Source organism: Rattus norvegicus, chromosome 5 (assembly GCF_036323735.1).
Source record: "Rattus norvegicus strain BN/NHsdMcwi chromosome 5, GRCr8, whole genome shotgun sequence".
NCBI classification, from domain to species: Eukaryota; Metazoa; Chordata; class Mammalia; order Rodentia; family Muridae; genus Rattus; species Rattus norvegicus.
This window is the reverse complement of record NC_086023.1, coordinates 131,093,575-131,106,869: the sequence shown is the minus strand read 5'-3', so window position 1 is coordinate 131,106,869 and position 13,295 is coordinate 131,093,575. Positions and strand designations below refer to the sequence as shown.

The 13,295-nt window shown below is 39.8% G+C and overlaps 1 protein-coding gene across 1 annotated transcript in view; it reads right to left on the bottom strand.

Annotated features, from left to right (window-relative positions):
* Window positions 1–13,295, bottom strand: part of Agbl4 (AGBL carboxypeptidase 4) — a 1,279,356-nt gene that overhangs the window by 656,037 nt on the left and 610,024 nt on the right.

Here is a 13,295-nt window from a genome sequence, read left to right as displayed (position 1 = left end):
AGGGTCCTTGATGGATAGAATTTACTGAGAAACTCGTAGTGTTGGTGTGCATTTCTCTTGATACTCCATGAAGAATTTTCTTATTGCATAGTTTTTCGCTCTTTGGTTTTTCTCCCTTTCACATCCACCTCTTTCACACATGTAACCCTTTTCTTGCTAGGAATACAAGGTAATTTTTGAAAATGTTATCAAATTAAATTTATCAAGTATAAGCAGCCCCCTCGGAAGGCAGAAATGAGAATGAATCCTCAGTGGGAAGAACTGAGGATCACTTAATTAAACAGAGTTATACAATTAGATTCAATTTGATACTTAACTTTCAAATGAACGTCTCTTAGATGATGAAAGTACAAAGGCTCTGCTAACAGGACATGTTTAAAACACACTTGAAATACTACTGTTTTTTAAATAAAACTTAAGAAGTAATCATGGGGGAAACCAGAAGAGACTGCTCCCTGCACACACATCTCGGACGCTAGAGGAAAAAGCCAAAGACCATCTGGAACCCTGGTGCACTGAAGCTCCCGGAAGGGGCGGCACAGGTCTTCCTGGTTGCTGCCACTGCAGAGAGCCCCTGGGCAGCACCTCACGAGCAAACCTGAGCCTCGGGACCACAGGTAAGACCAAATTTTCTGCTGCAAGAAAGCTGCCTGGTGAGCTTGGGGCACACGGAAGCAGAATTTCTCTAGAACCAGGCACGTTCTGTGTTTACCGGAAGTCCCACACCCGCGGACCCCGGCCCACAGCAGCTCTCTGCCCCCAGACCTGGTGAGAGAGAGACCCAACCGCCTGTCAGGTGGGCACTCCTGAGGCTGCAGAGCGGAAGAGACCACCAACACTGCTCACCCCTGCCCACATCCCTGGCCCAAGAGGAAACTGTATAAGGCCTCTGGGCTCCCGTGGGGGAGGGCCCAGGAGCGGCAGGACCCCTGCCTGAGACACCTCTTGAACCTGAAAGAAACAGACCAGATAAACAGTTCTCTGCACCCAAATCCCGTGGGAGGGAGAGCTAAACCTTCAGAGAGGCAGACAAGCCTGGGAAACCAGAAGAGACTGCTCCCTGCACACACATCTCGGACGCCAGAGGAAAAAGCCAAAGACCATCTGGAACTCTGGTGCACTGAAGCTCCCAGAAACGGCGGCACAGGTCTTCCTGGTTGCTGCCGCTGCAGAGAGCCCGTGGGCAGCACCCCACGAGCGAACATGAGCCTCGGGACCACAGGTAAGACCAAATTTTCTGCTGCAAGAAAGCTGCCTGGTGAACTCAAGACACAGGCCCACAGGAACAGCTGAAGACCTGTAGAGAGGAAAAACCACACGCCGGAAAGCAGAACACTCTGTCCCCATAACTGACTGAAAGAGAGGAAAACAGGTCTACAGCACTCCTGACACACAGGCTTATAGGACAGTCTAGCCACTGTCAGAAATAGCAGAACAAAGTAACACTAGAGATAATCTGATGGCAAGAGGCAAGCGCAGGAACCCAAGCAACAGAAACCAAGACTACATGGCACCATCAGAGCCCAATTCTCCCATCAAAACAAACATGGAATATCCGAACACACCAGAAAAGCAAGATCTAGTTCCAAAATCATTTTTGATCATGATGCTGGAGGACTTCAAGAAAGACGTGAAGAACTCCCTTAAAGAACAAGTAGAAGCCTACAGAGAGGAATCGCAAAAATGCCTGAAAAACAGCAAAAATCCCTGAAAGAATTCCAGGAGAACATAAATAAACAAGTGGAAGCCCATAGAGAGGAGACACAAAAATCCCTGAAAGAATTCCAGGAAAACATAAATAAACAAGTAGAAGCCCATAGAGAGGAGACACAAAAATCCCTGAAAGAATTCCAGGAAAACACAAACAAACAGTTGAAGGAATTAAAAATGGAAATAGAAGCAATCAAGAAAGAACACATGGAAACAACCCTGGATATAGAAAACCAAAAGAAGAGACAAGGAGCTGTAGATACAAGCTTCACCAACAGAATACAAGAGATGGAAGAGAGAATCTCAGGAGCAGAAGATTCCATAGAAATCATGGACTCAACTGTCAAAGATAATGTAAAGCGGAAAAAGCTACTGGTCCAAAACATACAGGAAATCCAGGACTCAATGAGAAGATCAAACCTAAGGATAATAGGTATAGAAGAGAGTGAAGACTCCCAGCTCAAAGGACCAGTAAATATCTTCAACAAAATCATAGAAGAAAACTTCCCTAACCTAAAAAAGGAGATACCCATAGACATACAAGAAGCCTACAGAACTCCAAATAGATTGGACCAGAAAAGAAACACCTCCCGTCACATAATTGTCAAAACACCAAACGCACAAAATAAAGAAAGAATATTAAAAGCAGTAAGGGAAAAAGGTCAAGTAACATATAAAGGCAGACCTATCAGAATCACACCAGACTTCTCGCCAGAAACTATGAAGGCCAGAAGATCCTGGACTGATGTTATACAGACCCTAAGAGAACACAAATGCCAGCCCAGGTTACTGTATCCAGCAAAGCTCTCAATTAACATTGATGGAGAAACCAAGATATTCCATGACAAAACCAAATTTACACAATATCTTTCCACAAATCCAGCACTACAAAGGATAATAAATGGTAAAGCCCAACATAAGGAGGCAAGCTATACCCTAGAAGAAGCAAGAAACTAATCGTCTTGGCAACAAAACAAAGAGAATGAAAGCACACAAACATAACCTCACATCCAAATATGAATATAACGGGAAGCAATAATCACTATTCCTTAATATCTCTCAATATCAATGGCCTCAACTCCCCAATAAAAAGACATAGATTTACAAACTGGATACGCAACGAGGACCCTGCATTCTGCTGCCTACAGGAAACACACCTCAGAGACAAAGACAGACACTACCTCAGAGTGAAAGGCTGGAAAACAACTTTCCAAGCAAATGGTCAGAAGAAGCAAGCTGGAGTAGCCATTCTAATATCAAATAAAATCAATTTCCAACTAAAAGTCATCAAAAAAGATAAGGAAGGACACTTCATATTCATCAAAGGAAAAATCCACCAAGATGAACTCTCAATCCTAAATATCTATGCCCCAAATACAAGGGCACCTACATACGTAAAAGAAACCTTAATAAAGCTCAAAGCACACATTGCACCTCACACAATAATAGTGGGAGATTTCAACACACCACTCTCATCAATGGACAGATCATGGAAACAGAAATTAAACAGAGATGTAGACAGACTAAGAGAAGTCATGAGCCCAAATGGACTTAACGGATATTTATAGAACATTCTATCCTAAAGCAAAAGGATATACCTTCTTCTCAGCTCCTCATGGTACTTTCTCCAAAATTGACCATATAATTGGTCAAAAGACGGGCCTCAACAGGTACAGAAAGATAGAAATAATCCCATGCGTCCTATCGGACCACCACGGCCTAAAACTGGTCTTCAATAACAATAAGGGAAGAATGCCCACATATACGTGGAAATTGAACAATGCTCTACTCAATGATAACCTGGTCAAGGAAGAAATAAAGAAAGAAATTAAAAACTTTTTAGAATTTAATGAAAATGAAGATACAACATACCCAAACTTATGGGACACAATGAAAGCTGTGCTAAGAGGAAAACTCATAGCGCTGAGTGCCTGCAGAAAGAAACAGGAAAGAGCATATGTCAGCAGCTTGACAGCACACCTAAAAGCTCTAGAACAAAACGAAGCAAATACATCCAGGAGGAGTAGAAGGCAGGAAATAATCAAACTCAGAGCTGAAATCAACCAAGTAGAAACAAAAAGGACCATAGAAAGAATCAACAGAACCAAAAGTTGGTTCTTTGAGAAAATCAACAAGATAGATAAACCCTTAGCCAGACTAACGAGAGGACACAGAGAGTTCATCCAAATTAACAAAATCAGAAATGAAAAGGGAGACATAACTACAGATTCAGAGGAAATTCAAAAAATCATCAGATCTTACTATAAAAACCTATATTCAACAAAATTTGAAAATCTTCAGGAAATGGACAATTTGCTAGACAGATACCAGGTATCGAAGTTAAATCAGGAACAGATAAACCAGTTAAACAACCCCATAACTCCTAAGGAAATAGAAGCAGTCATTAAAGGTCTCCCAACCAAAAAGAGCCCAGGTCCAGACGGGTTTAGTGCAGAATTCTATCAAACCTTCATAGAAGACCTCATATCAATATTATCCAAACTATTCCACAAAATTGAAACAGATGGAGCACTACCGAATTCCTTCTACGAAGCCACAATTACTCTTATACCTAAACCACACAAAGACACAACAAAGAAAGAGAACTTCAGACCAATTTCCCTTATGAATATTGACGCAAAAATACTCAATAAAATTCTGGCAAACCGAATTCAAGAGCACATCAAAACAATCATCCACCATGATCAAGTAGGCTTCATCCCAGGCATGCAGGGATGGTTTAATATACGGAAAACCATCAACATGATCCATTATATAAACAAACTGAAAGAACAGAACCACATGATCATTTCATTAGATGCTGAGAAAGCATTTGACAAAATTCAACACCCCTTCATGATAAAAGTCCTGGAAAGAATAGGAATTCAAGGCCCATACCTAAACATAGTAAAAGCCATATACAGCAAACCAGTTGCTAACATTAAACTAAATGGAGAGAAACTTGAAGCAATCCCACTAAAATCAGGGACTAGACAAGGCTGCCCACTCTCTCCCTACTTATTCAATATAGTTCTTGAAGTTCTAGCCAGAGCAATCAGACAACAAAAGGAGATCAAGGGGATACAGATCGGAAAAGAAGAGGTCAAAATATCACTATTTGCAGATGACATGATAGTATATTTAAGTGATCCCAAAAGTTCCACCAGAGAACTACTAAAGCTGATAAACAACTTCAGCAAAGTGGCTGGGTATAAAATTAACTCAAATAAATCGGTTGCCTTCCTCTATACAAAAGAGAAAAAAGCTGAGAAAGAAATTAGGGAAACGACACCCTTCATAATAGACCCAAATAATATAAAGTACCTTGGTGTGACTTTAATCAAGCAAGTAAAAGATCTGTACAATAAGAACTTCAAGTCACTGAGGAAAGAAATTGAAGAAGACCTCAGAAGATGGAAAGATCTCCCATGCTCATGGATTGGCAGGATTAATTTAGTAAAAATGGCCATTTTACCAAAAGCAATCTACAGATTCAATGCAATCCCCATCAAAATACCAATCCAATTCTTCAAAGAGTTAGACAGAACAATTTGCAAATTCATCTGGAATAACAAAAAACCCAGGATACCTAAAGCTATCCTCAACAATAAAAGGACTTCAGGGGGAATCACTATCCCTGAACTCAAGCAGTATTACAGAGCAATAGTGATAAAAACTGCATGGTATTGGTACAGAGACAGACAGATAGACCAATGGAATAGAATTGAAGACCCAGAAATGAACCCACACACCTATGGTCACTTGATTTTTGACAAAGGAGCCAAAACCATCCAATGGAAAAAAGATAGCATTTTCAACAAATGGTGCTGGTTCAACTGGAGGGCAACATGTAGAAGAATGCAGATCGATCCATGCTTATCACCCTGTACAAAGCTTAAGTCCAAGTGGATCAAGGACCTCCACATCAAACCAGACACACTCAAACTAATAGAAGAAAAACTAGGGAAGCATCTGGAACACATAGGCACTGGAAAAAATTTCCTGAACAAAACACCAATGGCTTATGCTCTAAGATCAAGAATCGACAAATGGGATCTCATAAAACTGCAAAGCTTCTGTAAGGCAAAGGACACTGTGGTTAGGACAAAACGGCAACCAACAGATTGGGAAAAGACCTTTACCAATCCTACAACAGATAGAGGCCTTATATCCAAAATATACAAAGAACTCAAGAAGTTAGACCGCAGGGAAACAAATAACCCTATTAAAAATGGGGTTCAGAGCTAAACAAAGAATTCACAGCTGAGGAATGCCGAATGGCTGAGAAACACCTAAAGAAATGTTCAACATCTTTAGTCATAAGGGAAATGCAAATCAAAACAACCCTGAGATTTCACGTCACACCAGTGAGAATGGCTAAGATCAAAAACTCAGGTGACAGCAGATGCTGGTGAGGATGTGGAGAAAGAGGAACACTCCTCCATTGTTGGTGGGATTGCAGACTGGTAAAACCATTCTGGAAATCAGTCTGGAGGTTCCTCAGAAAATTGGACATTGAACTGCCTGAGGATCCAGCTATACCTCTCTTGGGCATATACCCACAAGATGCCTCAACATATAAAAGAGACACGTGCTCCACTATGTTCCTCGCAGCCTTATTTATAATAGCCAGAAAATGGAAAGAACCCAGATGCCCTTCAACAGAGGAATGGATACAGAAAATGTGGTACATCTACACAATGGAATATTACTCAGCTATCAAAAACAACGAGTTTATGAAATTCGTAGGCAAATGGTTGGAACTGGAAAATATCATCCTGAGTGAGCTAACCCAATCACAGAAAGACATACATGGTATGCACTCATTGATAAGTGGCTATTAGCCCAAATGCTTGAATTACCCTAGATCCCTAGAACAAACGAAACTCAAGACGGATGATCAAAATGTGAATGCTTCACTCCTTCTTTAAATGAGGAAAAAGAATACCCTTGGCAGGGAAGGGAGAGGCAAAGATTAAAACAGAGACTGAAGGAACACCCATCCAGAGCCTGCCCCACATGTGGCCCATACATATACAGCCACCCAATTAGACAAGATGGATGAAGCAAAGAAGTGCAGACCGACAGGAGCCGGATGTAGATCGCTCCTGAGAGACACTGCCAGAATACAACAAATACAGAGGCGAATGCCAGCAGCAAACCACTGAACTGAGAATAGGTCCCCTGTTGAAGGAATCAGAGAAAGAACTGGAAGAGCTTGAAGGGGCTCGAGACCCCAAAAGTACAACAATGCCAAGCAACCAGAGCTTCCAGGGACTAAGCCACTACCTAAAGACTATACATGGACTGACCCTGGACTCTGACCCCATAGGTAGCAATGAATATCCTAGTAAGAGCACCAGTGGAAAGGGAAGCCCTGGGTCCTGCTAAGACTGAACCCCCAGTGAACTAGTCTATGGGGGGAGGGCGGCAATGGGGGGAGGGTTGGGAGGGGAACACCCATAATGAAGGGGAGGGGGGAGGGGGGTGTTTGTCCGGAAACCGGGAAAGGGAATAACACTCGAAATGTATATAAGAAATACTCAAGTTAATAAAAAAAATAAATTAATTTTAATAAAGGATGCCAATATACAGTTCAAAAAAAAAAAGAAAGAATGCACGCCCTTCTCTACACTGTGACACTGGATTGTTGAACTTAAAATTGTAGACACTACAAAATATGTCCTGATGAATTAAAGGGATGTTTGCATATATGTATAAAAAAAAAGATGTAATCATGGGGCATAGGGGAGGGAGAGGGAGGAAGGTACCTGTAGAGTTCACCTCCAGTGGAAAGACAGGGCATCAAGTCGATGGATAGTGTTGCCATCCCACAGTCAAAAACTGGTCCAGAAATGTTCCTGCCTAATGGAGAAGAGTCCGAGGGAAAGGAGGTCCAGTGACAGGCGCAAATTGGGATCCAGCTCAAGGAGAGGCTCCAAGGTCTGACACTATTACGGATCCTATGATGTGCTTAGAAACAGGAGCCTAGCATGACTGACCTCTGAAAGGCCCAAAACAGCTGAAAGAGTCAGATGCAGATACATACACCCAAGAGAATGGACAGAAGCTGGCGACTCCTTAGGTTGAATTAGGGAAAAGCTGGAAGAAACTGAAGAGGAGGGGGACCCTATAGGAAGACCAGCAATCTCAACTAACCTGGACCCTTGAGATTGCTCAGACAGTGAGGCACCAACAAGACAGCACACACCAGCTGATATGAGATCCCCAACATATATACAGCAGTGGACTGCTAGGTCTTGATTCAGGGAGAGAAGATGCACTAACCCTCAAGAGACTTGAGGCTCCAGGGAGTGGGGAGTTCTGGTGGGGTGGGACATCCTCTTGGAGACAGGTGTGGGGAAGGAGGTATGGGATGTACAATAGTCAGAAGGCACACCTGAAGGGGGATAAAGGAGGACTGTAATAAAAGATTAAATAATAAAAAAAATGAATAGAACAAACTTGAAAAAGAAGTAATTACTCATTTGTTTAGCACAGATCTTTTTCACTTCACTAGACTTATGCACATTTTATAAAGTTACTGTAAGTTTTATTCTCTGCAGAGAGAAAGGACTTTGAAAAATCAGAACATAGCCAGTCTTGTAAATTACCAATAAGTACTTTGATATATCAAGAGTGAAAATCCTAATACTGTCACTTAGACTTTATGACCATTTTAACATTTGTGGTTGGCAAATTCCTAATTTGTAAATTAGACAAAGTTACCAAGAAGGGGCTGAAATAAATGCTAATGTTGTTTGGTAGGCATGAGGACAGTAGCAAGTTCAGGTGAAGCTGGAGAAAACAGGAAGTGAACAGGACCATTTCTAAGGTATGGACAAAGAGACAAAGGTTCACAATTCGAAATGGAGATGAGAAATTTGTCTGTCATATGCCAGATGGACTCTGATCCTGTTGTCTCAGGAAATATATTTGGAAAGTACTTGAGTGAGCCTAGAGTAATACGGAAATGTGGGGGTCAATAGCCTATGGAGATAATGCATACAAAAATTAACTGAAGAAGATAGAGAAGGCATTCAGGGAGTTAAAGTCCTTGTCAATGCAACCACAGGAAAGAGTTCTAACCCAGAATCTATGTAGAAAAGCCAGATTAGTGACTTTTTTTGTCCTAGAACTGTGAGATGGAGAAATCAGGATCCTCAGAGCTTACTGACTAGCCAGACTAAGTTACTTGGTTTTAATGCACAAGGAGGAAGATAACTAAGGAATGACACCCATGTTTGAACTCTGGCCTCCATATCCATTGCCTGATATTTTCATAGACTCTCTAAATATATGATCTTCAAATCCTCCCTATAGAGAACAAAAGTAGAGAAAGTACAGTGTCCTTGCTTCTGTCACTACAGAATAATAAGTTAGTTTCAATTTTCAATTAAATTACTAGAAGATTAACATTAAATTCTGATATTTTTATCTGTTAGAGATTTTTTTGTGACTTCCCAGTCCATCAGATTCATCAGTAAAATACACATTATTACCTTTAATAGTTGTGGGGGTACACAGTATCTTCCATAGTTGTGAGGATCAAATGAGATGATGAACATTGGAGAACTCCTGGTAGAGAGGAAGCTCTTACTAAATGCTTTTGACTACAGTAGTGAATGTGATAAAGAGGGGAATATGGATGTAGGAGAAGACAATACTGGTGATACTGAAATGACACAATAGCTCTTGCTGTATTATATAAACCAAACTACATTTACAGACTACATCAGATGCAAACATGCAAGATTACATTTATCCTCTATTTTTTGACTGGCATTTTAGAAATTAGAGGACACACCAAATATCTTACAATACAAAAGGGAAGGAGAAGGCAAGTAGACAAGTCTAACTGCTACAAACTAGACCCTTCTCCTAGGACAGGACTAGGATAGAAAGTGATTAGTTAACAAGGGAGAAAACCAGAGCTCAAAACCAAGCATAACTTAAAATTAGGTCCTCCCTTCTTTCTCTTTCTTTCCTTCCTTGCTTTCTATCCACGCTTCTCATAAATGCAGTAATGTATGAGCAAAAGCGAACCTTGGTGTTTCAGTTATGAGGTTAGAAAGCCCCCAAAAGATACTCCTGCCTCAAGTCTTATACCATGAAACAGGGGTAATAGATATCTTAAGAGTCAGAGGATCAGAATTTGCGTGAGACTGCATCTAGAAATTTCAGAAGCTATACCCATAGTATTACCTACCTGAGTGCCTGAACATGAGCTGAACAAGGACAACAATAGGCATGCCAAAGTGGACAGGGGAGGCAAAATCCACAACACCTTAACTCTCTACAAAGACAAAGAAGCAACTAAGGGATCCTGAGAGTGGTAGAAATAGGCTTAACCAACATGAAATGCTCAACCCTATAAACATACATATATGCATGTAATAACAAGTAATTAAGAGAGAGACTGTAAAACTGAAAGAGAAAAAACATAGGAGGGTTTGAAGGGAAGAAAGGAAAGGGAAAATGGTTTAATTATATAAGTATATTATAACCCCCACCCCAAAGTCCACAAAGAAGGAATTAGCAGATTTATTGTCTGGTGAAAAGCTACTTTCTTGGATCCTTCTTTCTGTGCCTTGTCATGGTGGAAGAATCTCTCTCAGACTTCTATTGTAAGAAAAAAAAAAGAACAAATATCTTCTCATTGACTCAATTCTTAAAGGCCTTATGTCATAGTAAATACTATTATTTGGGGATTTAAAATAGCAACATGAATTCTAAATAAATGCAAATATTCAAACTGTAGCAATAATATACTATATTTGTTTAAAGTCTAAAATTTTATAAATATGGGCATAAGGATAAATCCATGCATCTATAACCATATTCATAATATTGGATTTACTTTCCATTATACAAACTCTGCTCTCATCCCTGTCCCCAAGCAACCTCTGTCAATTAATTTCTGGAGAGAATATTTTAAAACTCTCTAAATAGAGACTCTGCAACTATTTTTATGTGCTGTCAAAAAACCGCATAAAACAAGAACATTGATGATCCTTAAAATGGGCCATCTGGAAATATTAGCGAGCACAATTTCAGTGTTAGAAAACCTATTGATGGGACTTAGTAGGAAAATGGATGATCAAAAGAGGGAGGCAATGACTGTAGACGCATGGGAATAAATAATTTCTATATGGAAAGATTTCTCAGTGATTTTCAGGATACTACAAATGTAAGAAATGCATCCTTATTCAACATTTACTGTATATTGCATCCTGTGAAGGAAAGGGGGGTTATTATGCCTTATGATGTAAGAAATAACTAACTCAGAAGACATGAGTAGCTTTTTGCTGAACAACCATCAAGGGTATGTGGGAGCAGTGAAAGCAAAAGGATGCTGGAGCTTTCAGAATAGAAACCAAATGTTGTCTTCAAGGGTACCTGGACACGAAAGGATCAGGGATTCAAAACAAAGACTAATTACACATGAAATGCCAGTTTTCTGAGTATTCAAATTCATGGGAGAATTCTGAATAGGATGTATTGTGGTTGAAGCTGTAAACAACTCCTTCAGAGCTAGATGGACTTTGGGAGAAGGATGGACTCAGGACAAAATTAGGATCAGGTACTTTGGTAGTAAACTTCACCAACTTAGCATTTTCTCATCTTATTTTTCCCATAAATAGAACAAAGCATAAAGTAGTAAAATGTATGTGAACAGCTTTGCCTTTCAGAGCATGGCTTATGTCTGTCTATGGCTATTATTTTATTAAGATAGCTAACAATTCAAAGGTAAGTTTACTCAGTGAGGGATAAGGACTGTACGTATCTGTAGGTATGAGGTCAAATATTCAAAATATAGTCAGGGATAATGCAGGTTCCGGCAGGAGTAGGCTCTCCAAGACCCGTGATTTCATCCTGAGTTCTTGGTTAGGTGTCCAGTATTATACATGGTGTCCAGTATTATACATGGTTTCACTTTTGTTGATTGCGTCCTAAGTCCAATTAGAGAAAGGTTGGTTACTGACCATCAAGGGTCTATGCCACTGTTGTACCTTTAGTATTACCCTGACACGCTGATCACTGTTGTGAAGCAAAGGCTGATATCATTGCATAACAGGATATTAATAGAAAATATCTCAAGGTAATTAAGATATGGTTACATAAGCATATTATTTGGAGATATGAAGAACATATGAGAAAAATTTTAAATGTTTGGAAAGTGACTGCAATTCAGCAGCAAAACCCGATACTAATGAAATGTAGACTGAAGAGAACTCCATTTTAATTTAATTTTTTTTTTTACTTATCCACTTTCCTACTCACTGCCGCCCTCCCAGTTAACCCCTCAGAAAATATTTTCCCCTTCTGTTCTAGGCAGGAGGGGTGGGTGGGGTGCATGGGGACACCCCTTGGCATCCCTTTCTCACTGGCACTTCAAGATTGTGAGGCTAGGTGCTTCCTCTCCTACTAAGAACTATTTTTTTTCTTTTTACTATATAACTCTCGTTGCTCTCTGAGTTTTTAATTATGTACTTATTGCTATGCTAAATTGTTTAAAGTTTTAAAAACAAATACTCTTGAAGAATTTGATAACAAAGACCATATTAACAAAAACATATAATTCTCAAAAATCCTTTCCTTTCTTCATTTAGTAGATATTTATTAAATTTCCACAGCATGCCATCACTGAATCTGAGCTAAGATAGACTTTATTGCTCTCAAAAGAACATTTTTCTCCATTCTGTGTTAAATAATCACCCATGCCAAGTGGTGTGGCTGGTAGAGGTCACAGTGGAAAAGTCTAGAAGAAATACTCAAGGTAATATTTTGGAAAGTAGGGTAGAGTGTAACTACAGACAATTTTGCTTTTACACAGAAGTCTTTTGGATCAGTTCTGGTTGTTCAAAGGATTTTCGTATTCCACTAGACAGCAAAGTTCTTGAGGGCAGGCATTATTTTCAGATTCCTCTCTAAGCTGCCAAGCATTGCTTTAGCACACAGTATAGACTTAATATTTGGTAATTTGAGTTCAGCCCCAAATGTCAGAACTTCCAATTGAAACCCTTTATGGAGATTCCCAATCCAATTGAGAACAAAGCTTTTGACTTTCCTTAATATTAAAACCCAAAGTGGCAGGAGATCCAAGACTACAGGATCACATCAGTTCTGGTTTGAGCATGTCTTTTCCTTTCCTCTCAATAACACTGTTGTCTGACTTGCCCTGTTAATTATATACCCTGAGTGATCTGATCCAAACTTAGCAATTCAGTCTTTGCAAGTCTGTCCTCCTTTTGTATATTTCTAAGACCTTTATGGAAATAGACAAGAACAATGAACGGAGTCTGGAAGAGGAAAGAAAGCTACCCTATAATCATGTTTATTGTTTTTATAATAGGTTTATAGAATTATGAATGAAGCTATTTTATTAATAAGAATTTTAATTATCCACCATGGTAAAGGGTGAGGCAAAATATCTCTCAGCCCCACTAATTAATGTGGTTATTCAATGTCTGTTAATTAAGGACAAAGGGGACCAAAGGCACACAATCCACTCTTGACACTGATGAATGCAAAGTCAAACCAATAGCTTATTTCCAAATTAGCATGGCTGATAAAGAGTCGAG